At 35.2% G+C, this 18,577-nt stretch overlaps 1 long non-coding RNA gene across 3 annotated transcripts; it reads right to left on the bottom strand.

Annotated features, from left to right (window-relative positions):
* Positions 1 to 1,158: 1,158 nt before the first annotated feature.
* LOC139852941 (uncharacterized) lies at positions 1,159 to 17,225 on the bottom strand. Of its 3 annotated transcripts, none has more exons than XR_011761223.1 (4): positions 17,071 to 17,225; positions 14,525 to 15,415; positions 2,614 to 2,666; positions 1,159 to 2,424 (listed from the first exon to the last, which is right to left on the bottom strand). It is a non-coding gene; the product is annotated as an uncharacterized lncRNA (long non-coding RNA). The 3 variants fall into 3 exon arrangements; XR_011761224.1 differs by having other exon boundaries at positions 15,328 to 15,415; XR_011761222.1 differs by lacking the exon at positions 17,071 to 17,225 and having other exon boundaries at positions 14,525 to 15,510.
* Positions 17,226 to 18,577: the final 1,352 nt, after the last annotated feature.

Raw genomic sequence — 18,577 nt, 5'->3', positions numbered from 1 at the left:
TACATAAATTTCCTAATATAAATGAAATCAATTTCCATCTGCACTGATCACACTGCTCTTATATTGATAAAGTGAATTCACTTATGTGCCACAACCACCATAGAGTTTCTTGTTTTTGCTTCTATCAGACCAAGTCAATAAAGTATGTACAAAACTTGTTACTGCTACTAATAAAACTCTTTTTGGGGTCACATGTATGTATGCTATGAACTTATGATTTACAATTTTAATTTACAAAATTCCATAGCATTATACATTAATCAAACATTTTTTCTTATAATTTCAGGAAGCATCGCGATTTCGCGGGTTTTTAAAATTAAGATTATGAAAGAGGTATCATAAACATGTTAAAATAAATAATCATTGGCAAATGGAAAAAAAAAAAAAAACAAATATAGTTTGATATAATTCATAATGATATAAAAACATTTTCACAGTAAATATAACAGTTGATTAACACGCAGTACAATACAATGGTTTAATGAATCCATATAGCAAGTACGAAAAGATCGTGAATAGTAAGAAACAAAAACACACATTTCAAGTTTGTGGACACGATTTCCAAGCATAGTTTATTGTTTCTAGGCTCTTGTTTAGTCCATACACCATAAATAATATTAAGAACGGGGAGCTTATTTGTGAAGGTACAATCTAAGCTGATCAAAATATGTTGAACTCATTCCTCGGTGCATAGCATACATTATTGATCATAAGTTATGTTCTTCTTGAGCTTTGCCTTTGAGGGTTGTTTCGGGTCACTACTTCATTCCGAAAGCTGCTTTGGGAGTGAAGTAGTAACCCGAAACAACCCTCAAAGGTAAAATGAGCTTACCTACTTGACGTATTGAGTTCTGCCAAAAGATAATGCAAAATAGGGGGAAATAGTAAAATGAACTTATCTACTCTCGCTGTCGGTATTCTGCATAACACGAATCTGGTTCATTCACTGATCAAGAAACGCGCAACACATAGAACATTTGATAACTTTTGTAAATTAACACTCACACCTCGAGTAGAACTTGTAATGAAAAATTAACATTAAAGACCAAAGATGTAACCAAATTTCAAGAACCATCATAATTTACATATTTACATAATTAAAAATAAATCATACCTACTTTCAAGATGTATAATAAAAAAGTAATAAAATTAGGGAGACTAAGTTTATGGAACAAAAAATATATTATTAATACTAAAAACAAGATCAATGTGTAATCCCAACAAATAAACTTGTAACCTGATAGAATATATAATATAATAATATATATTATATGTAAAAGAACAAAAACACTCAGATAAAAGCATTAACATGTTAACCGATGAGTGTACAAATTAACTCATTGAATTAAGAAAGAAACTACCAATTGTTTGGTGTTCGGTGTAGGGATGAAAACAGATGACCCACTTTTGGCTGACCTGATTAACCGGTTAGATATCATATATAATCCATATTTACATGTTCATAACGAAGAGCAATGATTGTTATTATCTCCAAATATGCAAGTACAGTAAAAAACATACGATGGAGCTGGAAATACATCAATAACATCCAACTTTGATGAACCGTCATCGTAGAGGACATACTACTGAACATGCATTAAATACAAACTCTCAACTCAACATCCCACTTTTAGAGCTTATATTTGTTTGCCAAAATAATTATTAGAATAGAATCAAAGAATCCTTTAAGTATCCACTTCCATATAGGTAGATCAATATTGATTAAAACCTTTTTTTAATGAAAATACTACCACCTTAAAAGATAACTTTGCAACTTCTTTTTCTTTTGTAAGTTTTCAATCAAAATTCAACTTCTACCATATAAGTAATCAACAAATCGTATTGGAAACTTACTATTTCCCCCTATTTTGCAATAAGCATATTAGATACATGACCATCAATTAACACAGTGGTAGTCTTTAGTTTATTATCACGGAAAATGTTTCACTTCAGAAAAATAGTGGTATGTTTCTAAATCGACGTCTTTCATATTGACAAAATTATACGAATGCGATAACCGATAGTGAACTGCTTACTTCCATATTGGAGTTTGCAGATCATCTGTCATAGCTTCTGGAAGCATTGCGATATCCAAAGCAACTATGTTCACATATATACCTTTTTCAACTCTCGCTTCATTTCGGCAACAGTAAATTTACCTAGATACCAGTGTCAAAAAGAACTGTCCATGAAAAACTACTTGGATTATGTAGTGGTAACATAGGATGTTGTACCTCTGACCACTAAGAAACCCACAATTTATATAAGTATAACCAAATTCCTAGCCTCAATAAGTAGATATCAGACCAAATAATAGAAGCAGAAGATAAACGAAAAATAGAGTCAAGCTGAACAATAAATCTTACCAAGCTGGACAATAAAGCTTACCAAAGGATTTAACCACCCATATACAGATTCTGCAAGCTGAACAAAAGCCACAAATAGCATAAAGCAACTTGGTAGAAAACAAAGAACATCTTGTATTCACTTAAAGAAATTCCAAAACACAACTCTAAAATCACTTTGGGGAACCAATATTTAGAATTATATAGATCCAAATCCAAACAAAGATAAAAAGAAAGGCATAAAAAACGGAATAAAAAACGGAAGTACCTAAAATACTCTTCAGATGTTGATCCTGACTATAGTTATACGATGAAGTGAAACTGTCAAAAATCATAAACAAATAGCGGTCCACAGTTAAACTCAAAGTTTAAGATGATAAACTATGCAGATTCACCAATGCATCCCGCAATAACAAATATAACAATAATAGAAAGTTCTCAGCTCTAAATTATCAAATCCAATCGATTATAGCAATAAACGAAATAAAAATCAAGCGAATTCAGTAATCTCATTTAAGAAGTCACTATGCTTATTGTTATGCCATGTATTCACTTCTCTTAGTTTGTAAACAATGCTATTCAGCTGACTGTTTCATGGAAGAACACATATTTTTTGAAACAAAAAATATGCACTGAATATTGTGATGACCCGAAAATTTTTGACTTATTTAAACCAATTCTCTATACGATTTATTATTTTAACACGTTAAACAAAGTCTGTTAGATTGAGTCTCAAAATTTTAGAACTGTTACATATATACAATTACCTTTGACTACTCTCGACGATTCATGAACAATTATATGTATGTATATATATATGTACAAGTAAAAACGACTTTCCTACAGTAAAAATTACTTTGCTACAGTAAAACACAATTTGCTACAGTAAAACACTATTTGCTACAGTGAACCGTATTTTGCTACAGTGAACCGTATTTTGCTACAGTGCTACCGGAAGGAAATGATGATTTCGTGATCTATTGTGATGCTTCACGCCAAGGTTTAGGATGTGTATTAATGCAACGCACAAAAGTCATCGCATATGCCTCACGACAACTAAAAATTCATGAAAAGAACTATACGACGCACGATTTAGAACTTGGAGCAGTAGTTTTTGCACTCAAAATATGGAGACACTATCTATATGGCACCAAGTGTACAGTGTACACCGACCATAAGAGTCTTCAGCATATTTTTGATCAAAAACAACTCAATATGAGGCAACGTCGCTGGGTAGAGTTGTTAAACGATTACGATTGTGAAATCCGTTACCACCCCGGAAAGGCTAATGTTGTAGCTGATGCCCTAAGTCGAAAAGAAAGAGTAAAACCTCTTAGGGTCCGAGCTTTGAATATTACAATTCGTACTGATCTCACAAAGCAAATTCAAGCAGCACAGTTAGAGGCTTTAAAAGAAGAAAACAGAAAAGGCGAAATAAGCAAAGGGTTAGAAAAACAACTTGAAGAAAAAGCCGATGGAACCCTGTATTTTGCTAGTAGGATATGGGTACCAAAACATGGTAACCTAAGGCAACTAGTACTGGATGAAGCACACAAAACGAGGTACTCAATTCACCCAGGAAACGGAAAAATGTACCACGATCTCAAGAAGTTTTATTGGTGGCCTAATATGAAAACAGAAATTGCTACTTATGTAAGCAAATGTTTAACGTGTGCAAAGGTCAAAGCTGAGCACCAAAAGCCGTCAGGATTACTGCAACAACCAGAAATTCCGCAGTGGAAATGGGAAAGAATAACCATGGATTTCATTACGAAATTGCCAAGGACTGCAAGTAGTCATGATACTATTTGGGTGATAGTTGATCGTCTAACTAAATCAGCTCACTTTCTACCAATAAAGGAGACAGACAGTATGGAGAAATTAGCACGCCTATATTTGAAGGAAGTAGTTTCCAGGCATGGTGTACCCATCTCTATCATATCTGATCGCGACACCCGATTCACATCACGTTTCTGGCAGTCATTACAAAAAGCATTGGGAACTCGATTAGATATGAGCACCGCTTATCACCCACAGACAGATGGTCAAAGTGAAAGAACAATACAAACATTGGAAGACATGTTACGGGCATGCGTGATTGACTTTGGAACCAGTTGGGATCGACACTTACCGTTGGCAGAATTTTCATACAATAACAGCTATCATACGAGCATCAACGCAGCGCCATTTGAAGCACTTTACGGTAGAAAGTGCAGATCTCCTATATGTTGGAGTGAAGTAGGAGAAAGACAACTTACTGGACCAGAAATTATTCATGAAACCACCGAAAAGATCATTCAAATACAACAGCGATTGAAAACGGCCATGAGTCGCCAAAAGAGTTATGCTGATGTAAGAAGAAAACCGCTAGAATTTCAAGTGGGCGACAAAGTCATGTTGAAAGTGTCACCCTGGAAAGGCGTTGTACGATTCGGTAAACGAGGAAAGCTAAGTCCTAGGTACGTAGGACCCTTTGAAATCACCGAAAGAATTGGAACAGTTGCTTATCGATTAAAGCTACCGCAAGAACTTAGTAGTGTTCACAACACATTTCACGTGTCAAATTTGAAGAAATGTTTAGCTGAAGAGGATGTCGTAATTCCTCTTGATGAAATACGAATCAATGATAAACTCCATTTTATCGAAGAACCTGTTGAAATCATGGACCGTGAGGTCAAACAATTAAAACAAAGCAAAATACCGATAGTTAGGGTTCGTTGGAACGCAAGACGAGGACCCGAGTTTACTTGGGAACGTGAAGATCAAATGAAGCAAAAGTATCCACATTTGTTCACTGATATCGCTCATGAAACAGGTACTACTCAAAATTTCGGGACGAAATTTTCTTTAACGGGGAGGTACTGTGATGACCCGAAAATTTTTGACTTATTTAAACCAATTCTCTATACGATTTATTATTTTAACACGTTAAACAAAGTCTGTTAGATTGAGTCTCAAAATTTTAGAACTGTTACATATATACAATTACCTTTGACTACTCTCGACGATTCATGAACAATTATATGTATGTATATATATATGTACAAGTAAAAACGACTTTCCTACAGTAAAAATTACTTTGCTACAGTAAAACACAATTTGCTACAGTAAAACACTATTTGCTACAGTGAACCGTATTTTGCTACAGTGCTACAGTGAAAACGAGTTTGCTACAGTGGTTTGCTACAGTAAAACACTATTTGCTACAGTAAACACTATTTGCTACAGTAAAACACTATTTGCTACAGTAAAACACTATTTGCTACAGTACCACTATTTGCTACAGTAAACACTATTTGATGTCGACGAACTAGCAAACAGAAACAGAAAAGGCGGCCATGCGATCGCATGGCAAAAACACTGAAAACTCATGCGATCGCATGAGCTACAGTAAATCGAAAAGTACTATAAAAGGTCAGTTTTGCTCGACGAAATATTTCATAAAAATTTATGTACGTAAATTTTATAATTATAATTATAATTATAATTATAATTTTAAGTTTAATAATAATAAAGTATATTCGAGGGTATTTTTAATTCGGGTTTCAAACCGTTTTAAAATAAGGAAATATTGGGTATTGTTCGGGGTATTGTTCTTGAATCCAAGACCAACCATACAGTCGTCTACCATCATTACGTCTACGCAATTTGCCTACAATATTGAATCGCAATATTGAACTGTGAGTTATAGATCCCTTTTTAAATACTTTAAATATTTTTGGGCTGAGAATACATGCAATTTATTTTAAACGCAATAAGACACAAGTACATACAAAATTCTACACTGAGTTAAACCGAAAATCCCTTAGCTTTGGTAACTAGTAGCTGCCAGTACATAGGATATGGACTGATGGGCGCGAATAATTGTATATGGATCCATAGGGCTTGACATCCCCGTCCGAGCTAGAGCGCTAGCCTTTTAACGGACGTATGTTATTTGAGTTTAAGACACGTTGGTTTACGTGTATTAAAACGAATGGGGTAATTATCACTATAGCGTTAAGTTTAGTTACCAGGGTGCTCTGTTACGTAGAATCTATTGATAAACTTTTGATGAAACCTTGTGGTCTATCTTTATATATGTTTATGACTCGAGCAATTAAACCTATAACTCACCAACATCCGTGTTGACTTTTTAGCATGTTTTATTCTCAGGTCCTTAGAATGCTTCCGCTGTGATGTGCTTGTTGCCTGCATGGAGTCTCTCATGCTTTGTACAAAGTTTATTGCATTCAAAATAAAACTGCGTTGTGTAATAAATAATTGGACTGTGATGTCAACCTGTAAATTAAAGACTTATGTATTTCGGGGTTTTGCTTATACCTAAGCACTCGCCCACATGTTTATAACTTTCTATGTTTAGAAAGTCACTTATTTTAATGAATGCAATATTTTATCAAAACGTATCATATAGAGGTCAAAACCTCACTGTGGAATTAATGATTAACGTGCCGCGTCAATAGCGATTTTGACGGGTCGTTACAGTTGGTATCCGAGCTTGAGGTCATAGGGAACCAGAAATTACATTAGTGTGTTTAACTGGTAATTGTTAGGATGCATTAGTGAGTCTGGACTATGACCATATTTGTTTTTACTGATTTTTGCTTATCATTTGGTCAAAAACATTATATGTAATATATTTATATGCTAACGTAATTGTTGTTTCAATTATGTGATAGATGACTTCTTCTAATCCTATCATTTTGTACGACTCGGAATCGGACACTGAATCTATTCTATCCACAACTGAAAAGGGCGTTCAAATACCTATTAAAGAAGAAATTGTGTTAGCAGGGGAATCTCAACTCCCGGTAAACCCAGAGGAGGTTCCAGCTCCACCCAGCTTTAGTTTTTCGGAGCCACAGTATCGTTGGCATGGACCCATGATCCCTGGAGTAAAAGAGGATCGTCCATTTTTAAACAAATATGGACATTGGTCCAGATATACAGCCGACGAGCGGGTTGTGCCGATTACGCCTGGCAGATTTCGGTTCATGACCACCGGTACATATTCTTGCAGTTCGTCGTCATATTCTCCTACACATGACTCAGACAGTTCGTCATCAGACGAGATCAGTAAGGAGGAGGATTTCACTAATGAAATAAAAGAGATCACTAAGGAGAAATTCCAACTTGCAATAGATAATAAAAACAACCACAATAATAAAATGTCCTTAGTTATTAAAAAAGAACAGGACCATTCGATCCGTAACCACCCTTATTGTATAAAACCCACTGAGGTAACGGGTACCTCAAAACCCCAACTAAAAATAAAATACACTGCCAGAATGTCTGTCGGACCATGTGCACACAAACAATTGGCAGAGAGAACCAAATGGGAAGAAGTTTCTGATAGTTCTGAATGAACGACCTCGCAACCATAAATCTTCCATGCGCTATTTTATTGCTTATGTGTGCTACTCTATCTTGTTATGTAAAATAAGCATATGTAAAATATCAGTATTGTATGGTATTGTATTATTTTGGTTTATTAATAATAAATGCATGGAATGATTATTTGTATTATTACTACTTCTTATTATTATTATTACATAATAATGTAGTAACTCGCTATAATTTTTCATAGTGGAATATTATTAGGATTTTAGTAGTTAATTCCTTGTACTAGCTATTATGTATAAACTTAACGGGTAGGTAATACCCTAGAAATAATTATAAAATGCTAATAAGAAGAAAAAGCTTTTATAATAATCGGTTCATATTATTAATATGCTACGATTAACTATTGACAACTCATTTTACCTATAATATTCTATATGATTAAATTATATCTGTTGTGTTTATTGAAGAAACATGTCTCAAATGTCGGATGCTGAGTTTGAGCAACTAGTCGAGAAACGTGTGAATGAAAGAATTGCTGCAGCCGAGGCAGCAAAAGCAACAGCCGAAGCAGCAGCCAAAGCAGCAGCCGTAAACACAAACTCACGAAACGGATGCTCATACAAAACTTTTCAAGGATGCAAACCACAGACGTTTAGTGGAATCGAGGGACCAGTCGGTCTAACCCGATGGTTTGAAAAGATGGAGTCCGTTTTCAAAATCAGTAATTGTGCGAACGGAGACAAGTCAAAGTATGCTTCGTGCACGTTGCAAGATGGTGCACTTACTTGGTGGAACAATTATGCTAAAGCAGAAGGAATAGATACGGCATATGATATCTCTTGGGAAGAACTGAAAAAGATGCTAATCGAGGAGTACTGTCCTCGAAACGAGATCAGAAAAATGGAATCTGAGTTACGTAATCTGAAGGTTATCGGCGCGAATCTCAATAACTATGAAAAGCGTTTCATGGAACTAGCCTTGTTGTGTCCCGAATTGGTGCCAAACGAGAAGCGAAAGATAGAAATGTATATTGACGGTTTATCGATCAATATCAAAGGAAATGTTACATCGTCCAAACCAAATACGATGCAGGAAGCCATGACAATGGCACACCAACTCATGGACCAGATCACAGAGAGTTCGATTAAGGCACCAATTACCGAAGTCAAGACAACTGAAGGAAAGAGGAAATGGGAAGACTATAAGGGCAAAAGTACTCACCTGAAGAAACAAGAAACTTTTAAAGGTAAACAAGATGGGGCAACTGCAAGTCCAAACTATAAGGGACCTCATCCGTTCTGCAAAAGGTGTTACACACATCATGCAGGCTATTGCCAAGTGGTCTGTGATAAGTGCAACAAGAAAGGACATGTGGCGAAAGATTGTTATGCCACCGTTTCTGAAGTAAAGACAAAATCGACCGATGTCAAGAAATGTTATGGATGCGGGAAGTCTGGTCACTTTATAAATCAATGCCCTGATAAGGAGAAGAACAAAGAACCCGCACGTGGGAGGGCATTTAATGTTAGTGCCAGTAAAGCACGTGAGGATCCTAATCTTGTCACGGGTACGTTTACCGTTAATAATCAACTAGCTTCTATTATGTTTGATACGGGTGCTGATAGAAGTTATATGTGTAAAGACTTTAGTTTTAAACTAAAATGTGCATCATTACCTCTAGACGATAAATATACTATTGAATTAGCTAATGGTAAACTGATAAAAGCCGATAAAATTTGCCATGGTTGCGAAATGAATCTCGCTGGTGAAACCTTCAAAATTGATTTGATACCCGTAGAATTAGGAAGTTTTGATGTAATTGTTGGCATGGACTGGATGTCCAAAACAAGAGCGGAAGTTGTTTGCGCTGAGAAAGCAATCCGCATCCCTCGTAAGGATGAAACGTCATTAATGATTTATGGGGAGAAGAACAACTCAAAACTGAACTTTATCAGCTGCATGAAGGCCCAGAAACTTATAAGAAAAGGTTGTTATGCTATTCTGGCACACGTAAAGAAGATCGATACTGAAGAAAGAAGCATTGATGACATGCCAGTTGTAAGAGAATATCCCGGAGTATTTCCAAAAGAATTACCGGGGCTACCTCCACTCAGATGTGTAGAATTCCAGATTGATCTCATACCAGGAGCTGCACCTGTAGCCCGATCTCCATATAGACTTGCACCTTCAGAAATGCAAGAATTACAAGACCAGTTGCAAGAATTATCGGACCGTGGATTTATTCGTCCTAGTTTTTCACCTTGGGGTGCTCCTATTCTGTTCGTCAAGAAGAAGGATGGATCTATGAGAATGTGCATAGATTACAGAGAATTAAACAAATTAACGATCAAGAATCGGTACCCATTACCGAGGATTGATGATTTGTTTGATCAATTGCAAGGATCAAGTGTTTATTCTAAGATTGATCTACGCTCCGGATATCATCAACTGAGAGTGAAGGAAGAAGATGTTCCTAAAACCGCGTTCAGAACCCGTTACGGTCACTATGAGTTTCTAGTCATGCCTTTTGGATTAACTAATGCTCCAGCAGTATTCATGGATCTAATGAATCGCATCTGTAGACCGTATTTAGACAAATTTGTCATTGTTTTTATCGACGACATATTGATTTACTCGAAGAACAAGGAAGAACATGAGCAACACTTAAGACTGGTACTAGAGATACTCAAGAAAGAAGAATTGTACGCAAAATTTTCGAAGTGTGATTTCTGGTTACAAGAAGTACAATTTTTGGGCCATGTTGTCAGTAAACATGGAATTAAAGTTGACCCCGCCAAGATCGAAGCCATTAGTAAATGGGAAACCCCGAAGACTCCAACACAAATTCGCCAATTCTTAGGTCTTGCTGGTTACTACCGAAGATTCATTCAAGATTTCTCTAGAATCGCCAAACCCTTAACTGCATTGACTCAAAAGGGAAAGAAGTATGATTGGTCCACAGAACAGGAATCCTCATTCCAGTTATTAAAGAAGAAGTTAACGTCTGCACCCATTTTGTCATTACCGGAAGGAAATGATGATTTCGTGATCTATTGTGATGCTTCACGCCAAGGTTTAGGATGTGTATTAATGCAACGCACAAAAGTCATCGCATATGCCTCACGACAACTAAAAATTCATGAAAAGAACTATACGACGCACGATTTAGAACTTGGAGCAGTAGTTTTTGCACTCAAAATATGGAGACACTATCTATATGGCACCAAGTGTACAGTGTACACCGACCATAAGAGTCTTCAGCATATTTTTGATCAAAAACAACTCAATATGAGGCAACGTCGCTGGGTAGAGTTGTTAAACGATTACGATTGTGAAATCCGTTACCACCCCGGAAAGGCTAATGTTGTAGCTGATGCCCTAAGTCGAAAAGAAAGAGTAAAACCTCTTAGGGTCCGAGCTTTGAATATTACAATTCGTACTGATCTCACAAAGCAAATTCAAGCAGCACAGTTAGAGGCTTTAAAAGAAGAAAACAGAAAAGGCGAAATAAGCAAAGGGTTAGAAAAACAACTTGAAGAAAAAGCCGATGGAACCCTGTATTTTGCTGGTAGGATATGGGTACCAAAACATGGTAACCTAAGGCAACTAGTACTGGATGAAGCACACAAAACGAGGTACTCAATTCACCCAGGAAACGGAAAAATGTACCACGATCTCAAGAAGTTTTATTGGTGGCCTAATATGAAAACAGAAATTGCTACTTATGTAAGCAAATGTTTAACGTGTGCAAAGGTCAAAGCTGAGCACCAAAAGCCGTCAGGATTACTGCAACAACCAGAAATTCCGCAGTGGAAATGGGAAAGAATAACCATGGATTTCATTACGAAATTGCCAAGGACTGCAAGTAGTCATGATACTATTTGGGTGATAGTTGATCGTCTAACTAAATCAGCTCACTTTCTACCAATAAAGGAGACAGACAGTATGGAGAAATTAGCACGCCTATATTTGAAGGAAGTAGTTTCCAGGCATGGTGTACCCATCTCTATCATATCTGATCGCGACACCCGATTCACATCACGTTTCTGGCAGTCATTACAAAAAGCATTGGGAACTCGATTAGATATGAGCACCGCTTATCACCCACAGACAGATGGTCAAAGTGAAAGAACAATACAAACATTGGAAGACATGTTACGGGCATGCGTGATTGACTTTGGAACCAGTTGGGATCGACACTTACCGTTGGCAGAATTTTCATACAATAACAGCTATCATACGAGCATCAACGCAGCGCCATTTGAAGCACTTTACGGTAGAAAGTGCAGATCTCCTATATGTTGGAGTGAAGTAGGAGAAAGACAACTTACTGGACCAGAAATTATTCATGAAACCACCGAAAAGATCATTCAAATACAACAGCGATTGAAAACGGCCATGAGTCGCCAAAAGAGTTATGCTGATGTAAGAAGAAAACCGCTAGAATTTCAAGTGGGCGACAAAGTCATGTTGAAAGTGTCACCCTGGAAAGGCGTTGTACGATTCGGTAAACGAGGAAAGCTAAGTCCTAGGTACGTAGGACCCTTTGAAATCACCGAAAGAATTGGAACAGTTGCTTATCGATTAAAGCTACCGCAAGAACTTAGTAGTGTTCACAACACATTTCACGTGTCAAATTTGAAGAAATGTTTAGCTGAAGAGGATGTCGTAATTCCTCTTGATGAAATACGAATCAATGATAAACTCCATTTTATCGAAGAACCTGTTGAAATCATGGACCGTGAGGTCAAACAATTAAAACAAAGCAAAATACCGATAGTTAGGGTTCGTTGGAACGCAAGACGAGGACCCGAGTTTACTTGGGAACGTGAAGATCAAATGAAGCAAAAGTATCCACATTTGTTCACTGATATCGCTCATGAAACAGGTACTACTCAAAATTTCGGGACGAAATTTTCTTTAACGGGGAGGTACTGTGATGACCCGAAAATTTTTGACTTATTTAAACCAATTCTCTATACGATTTATTATTTTAACACGTTAAACAAAGTCTGTTAGATTGAGTCTCAAAATTTTAGAACTGTTACATATATACAATTACCTTTGACTACTCTCGACGATTCATGAACAATTATATGTATGTATATATATATGTACAAGTAAAAACGACTTTCCTACAGTAAAAATTACTTTGCTACAGTAAAACACAATTTGCTACAGTAAAACACTATTTGCTACAGTGAACCGTATTTTGCTACAGTGCTACAGTGAAAACGAGTTTGCTACAGTGGTTTGCTACAGTAAAACACTATTTGCTACAGTAAACACTATTTGCTACAGTAAAACACTATTTGCTACAGTAAAACACTATTTGCTACAGTACCACTATTTGCTACAGTAAACACTATTTGATGTCGACGAACTAGCAAACAGAAACAGAAAAGGCGGCCATGCGATCGCATGGCAAAAACACTGAAAACTCATGCGATCGCATGAGCTACAGTAAATCGAAAAGTACTATAAAAGGTCAGTTTTGCTCGACGAAATATTTCATAAAAATTTATGTACGTAAATTTTATAATTATAATTATAATTATAATTATAATTTTAAGTTTAATAATAATAAAGTATATTCGAGGGTATTTTTAATTCGGGTTTCAAACCGTTTTAAAATAAGGAAATATTGGGTATTGTTCGGGGTATTGTTCTTGAATCCAAGACCAACCATACAGTCGTCTACCATCATTACGTCTACGCAATTTGCCTACAATATTGAATCGCAATATTGAACTGTGAGTTATAGATCCCTTTTTAAATACTTTAAATATTTTTGGGCTGAGAATACATGCAATTTATTTTAAACGCAATAAGACACAAGTACATACAAAATTCTACACTGAGTTAAACCGAAAATCCCTTAGCTTTGGTAACTAGTAGCTGCCAGTACATAGGATATGGACTGATGGGCGCGAATAATTGTATATGGATCCATAGGGCTTGACATCCCCGTCCGAGCTAGAGCGCTAGCCTTTTAACGGACGTATGTTATTTGAGTTTAAGACACGTTGGTTTGCGTGTATTAAAACGAATGGGGTAATTATCACTATAGCGTTAAGTTTAGTTACCAGGGTGCTCTGTTACGTAGAATCTATTGATAAACTTTTGATGAAACCTTGTGGTCTATCTTTATATATGTTTATGACTCGAGCAATTAAACCTATAACTCACCAACATTCGTGTTGACTTTTTAGCATGTTTTATTCTCAGGTCCTTAGAATGCTTCCGCTGTGATGTGCTTGTTGCCTGCATGGAGTCTCTCATGCTTTGTACAAAGTTTATTGCATTCAAAATAAAACTGCGTTGTGTAATAAATAATTGGACTGTGATGTCAACCTGTAAATTAAAGACTTATGTATTTCGGGGTTTTGCTTATACCTAAGCACTCGCCCACATGTTTATAACTTTCTATGTTTAGAAAGTCACTTATTTTAATGAATGCAATATTTTATCAAAACGTATCATATAGAGGTCAAAACCTCACTGTGGAATCAATGATTAACGTGCCGCGTCAATAGCGATTTTGACGGGTCGTTACAAATATGTACATATCTATGAAAGATCCTATGAATGTAAAATTTGCATATGGTTCGAATTTGTATATCCATACCTAATTGTTTAGACATTCATAAATAGGGGTTCATCGATGATAAATGGCATAAATTTAACAACGAACTGTTGAAACCCTAATTGTGCAAGCGATTTTTTCATAAGAAACAAAAACCCACAATTATTAATCCGTATTAATATCACAATAGCTTAAAACTTTTAAAACATCAAAAAGTAGCATTAGGGTTTTATCAAGAAATAATAAAAACCTGTCATTTTTCAGAAATCAAACAAACTTCTTGCGAATCTTTATGACTCAAATCGATTGCACCATAAGAACCCTAACTTAATTTAGAAACAGGAAGGAACGTTTTTGATTGACGATTGCAGCATACGAACCATAATGCTCCGTGAACCACAATATCTGATTCTTAATTGAATGGAAGTTAGCGCTAATTGCATAGCCACTTGCATCGTAACCGATTTTGGCACCTTAGAATTCTTTAACGACTTTAGAAACTCACCAAGATACAGTAAACTCATTAGTAACAACAGGCACATAATATATGTCGTAAAGAAGCCCATCTACATTAAAACAACTCATGGCATTTAACACATTTAATGTTATAAAAAAAACGTACAGACATGAAACTATTGTAGTTGTTTTCTACATAATTTATGAACTTAGCTGTTAGTTTTTATATAGTATCGTATACAGGTCAAATATTATTTTTAGATTAACTAAGGGTTAAAAGAGAAGAATTAATGAAAATAGTCGCGGATAGTAATTATAAAAAGCAAAAAATGAAACAATAATAACCTTTGCTCATAGATAATTGACCTAAGGGCAATCAACTGAGATCGTTTAAAAAGAGAGCTTCATTTATCTAAATTTTGTGAATGCAACATGCAGGACCATAATTATGCATACCACTACATTTGCCAAATCCAAAACACAAATAATAAATCCGTATCCCCATTAAACGATTATACAGTTATCGACCAACAACAATAAAATAAAAACCTAAAATTGAAATTGAAATTATAAACAAAGTTGGGTTTGTGTGAATACCTTCGAATATAAGATCAGGATAAGAGCAGCGAATATAGATGATCAAACGACCATTCGATATGAAAATGGATTGGAATTTCCACCTCTACTGCAAATGGAACACGATAAATATGAAATTGTATGGAGATGACAGTATCAAATGTTACATAAGGTTGTCTCTCTATGGTATGAGCACTCAACCAATATGAATACTACTGTATCATAATATGCACTTAAGTGTTTTATATGATCATTACAGCAGCACTAAACCAATAAATCAAACACAAAATAGCAAAAATATTATTATAACCAAAACCAACCATAACAGTTAGGGCCTGTTTACTTGGGCCTTAATAGGGATTAATGTTCTGGACACCTTATTCGGTCACCCATATGGAGTGTTTACTTTTAACTTAATTTTAAAACTTAATTGACCACATGCCTGTACCAGTCACCCAAAAAAGGGGTGTTGTCCCCATATGGCTCATCCGTTTCCAATCTTGTCCCTTTTATCTACCACTTGCCTTCTCTCATCTTTCTCTCACACCTTTTTTTACCACTATTAACCTCCAAAAACAGGCAATAATAGAACACCATCAATTACTTAAAGGAACGAACATCTCCAAAGCAAATCGATTTTTACATAAAATCCAGAAAAATCTGACAAAGCGAATTGACTTTTTTTTTTTTATCAAACCCAGAAAAAGAAGGATGCGTTGAAGCAAAAACAAACCAAGTTTTAAACTGGGTTTTTGATTAAAGGGATTTTACACACAACATTTTGGTTCTAAGTGGAGAGTGCTTGTGTTGTAGTTGATAGAATGAAACAGAATCACGTTTCATTTAGATCGAGACCCTTGTTTGAGGTGCTAATATTTCATTATATTTTGTTTTCTCTTTGATTTTCATTTGCTGATCATAAAATGTGATTTTAGTTAAGATTTTAGTTTTTGCAACCTGCTTCTATTTCTATGTAGTTCATGGCTTAAAAATGAAATTATTTACTTTTATATCTCGAGGGTAATAATGTCATTTTTATCATTCAGACGGATTATTTAATTCAATAAGTAAACAACATTATTTATTCACTGATTACTACATATAGTCAATCTATATCAATAATTCCATCTTTATCCATATGGAACTTAATGGACAAAAAAGTAAACAGGCCCTTAGTCAACTAAAGCACACTCTTCAACCATTTACCATTCAAGATCATATGAGTCAGTTTTCAAGTTGTGTGATGAGTTTGAAGGGACAGAGTCACCCAAGGACTAAGAAAATAAAATAATAGGGAGTAAACATTAAGAGAACCTGCATTTACAATGAAACAATCAGAAAAATAAAACCACACACCTATGAATGAACCTGCATTTACAACCTCTCTTTATCAAAACATATAATATATATATATATAATAATCTATATTATATCTGAAAGTATAACCATTTGACTAAATAGTACACATTAAACTAATAAAACAAATCAAAATGTACAATGATAAAACCAATCGAATAAACAGTTCGAGATACTGTTCGTGGATGGTATTTTTTCTCAATTGTTCAATTGAGTAAACAAACAAATGATTATCAATTCAGATGTTAGATCCTTGTGTATAATAATAAAACCCTAACCTTGTAATAACGTATTCAATAAGAGATTATAACATCATAATTGATCGAGCACGCTTTCAATCGCAGGTTACACTAATCAAAAATTACAAAAACCCTAATTTCTTAATTATAATTACAGCAAATATAATACCTAGCAAAGGCTGATGAAGGATGATGTTTGTTGATATCCTTGGAATACTCTGTTGCACGATAAGATTTGGGTTAGTTTTAAGCTTCCAATGATAGAAACCTAATTTAAATTTTCAAGTACATCACAAATCGAATTAAAAAGTAGGGTGGATACCTCGATTTGATATGTTTGAAATTGTGAAGACGGGATTCTAGGGCATTAGATGAAGAAGAGGCGTAACAACGCATTTAGGCTTTTAATAGTTCAGAGACGGGATTAAATTTAAATTATATTAATGATATTGAAAGATCAAGCCGGTCGAAATTATTAAAAGGGTATTTTAGGGATGAATTGTATGTAAAATTGATTTATTAGCTTATTTTTTAGTGGATGATTAAGGACCGTTGGATTAAGGGGTATTATAATGTAATTTTCTAATCTAATAGTAATTAAGGGGATTTTAAAAACATTTATTAGCTAATCGAGACTCTCTTTTAATGTATATAGTGATAGTGATATAGTGATATCGAGAAAATAAACAAAATCCATAATTAATAGAATACTAAAACTATATACAGTATGTCTTAGTCATTATATATATTTTTAAATAAAAAATGTTGTAAAGAAAATTGTACATAAATTTTATTGATTCCACAAACGCATACACGCACGCATGAACGCACGTGCACACAAGCATACACACACACACACACACACACACACATATATATATATATATATATATATATATATATATATATATATATATATATATATATATATATATATATATTTTTACTTGAATCGAGAAATTCGACTTGAAATGGTTACGGTTTTAAAATTTTGGAGTGAAATTAATTAGTAAAATATATGAAGTTAAATATCCAAATTCGAGTAAACATAATTTGACTTGAAAAGTTAAGACATCTAATAGTCGAATATATTTCCAATACGTATGTCATGTTCATATTTGTATGATATATGGGTAATTATAGAATAGATAGCCTTGTAAAACCAATGCCATAGAGGATTGGTTGTTAGAATTGTGATTCTAGAATGATGTTGATGATACGTATAATGATCCGTTTAAAAAGGACACTAATAAGCAGTATCCCGGCTAGGGTTTTACCCGGCGTAGCCAATCCTGGAAAAGAACGCCTTCCCGGTATCACCTCAGTAACCTGACCAGAAGGTTACTTATGTATGCACCCGGGAAGGACTACGTTGGACAACGGATAGCCGGTAACGCCATGTAAGAATCCAGCCCGGACAAGCATGCACGCTATCGGCATCACCGAGCCGGATGCAAAGGCATTAAAAAGATAAGGATTATATTAACACACAAATAAGCCTGCTGATAAACCGGCAACAATTATGCCCGGTCATGACAGACACCGTGAAGAAACACTTAGAATAAATACGATGCAAAACCCTCCCGATTGATCAAGGCATTCACCCGTAATGACCTAGTCGAGACCACCACACTACCGGAACTACCACAACTTCCCGGTTTGGTGTTCTGACCCAG

This window comes from Rutidosis leptorrhynchoides, chromosome 6 (genome assembly GCF_046630445.1).
Source record: "Rutidosis leptorrhynchoides isolate AG116_Rl617_1_P2 chromosome 6, CSIRO_AGI_Rlap_v1, whole genome shotgun sequence".
NCBI classification, from domain to species: domain Eukaryota; kingdom Viridiplantae; phylum Streptophyta; class Magnoliopsida; order Asterales; family Asteraceae; genus Rutidosis; species Rutidosis leptorrhynchoides.
Note: the sequence above shows the minus strand (reverse complement) of the source record. Positions and strands in the feature narration are given on the sequence as shown.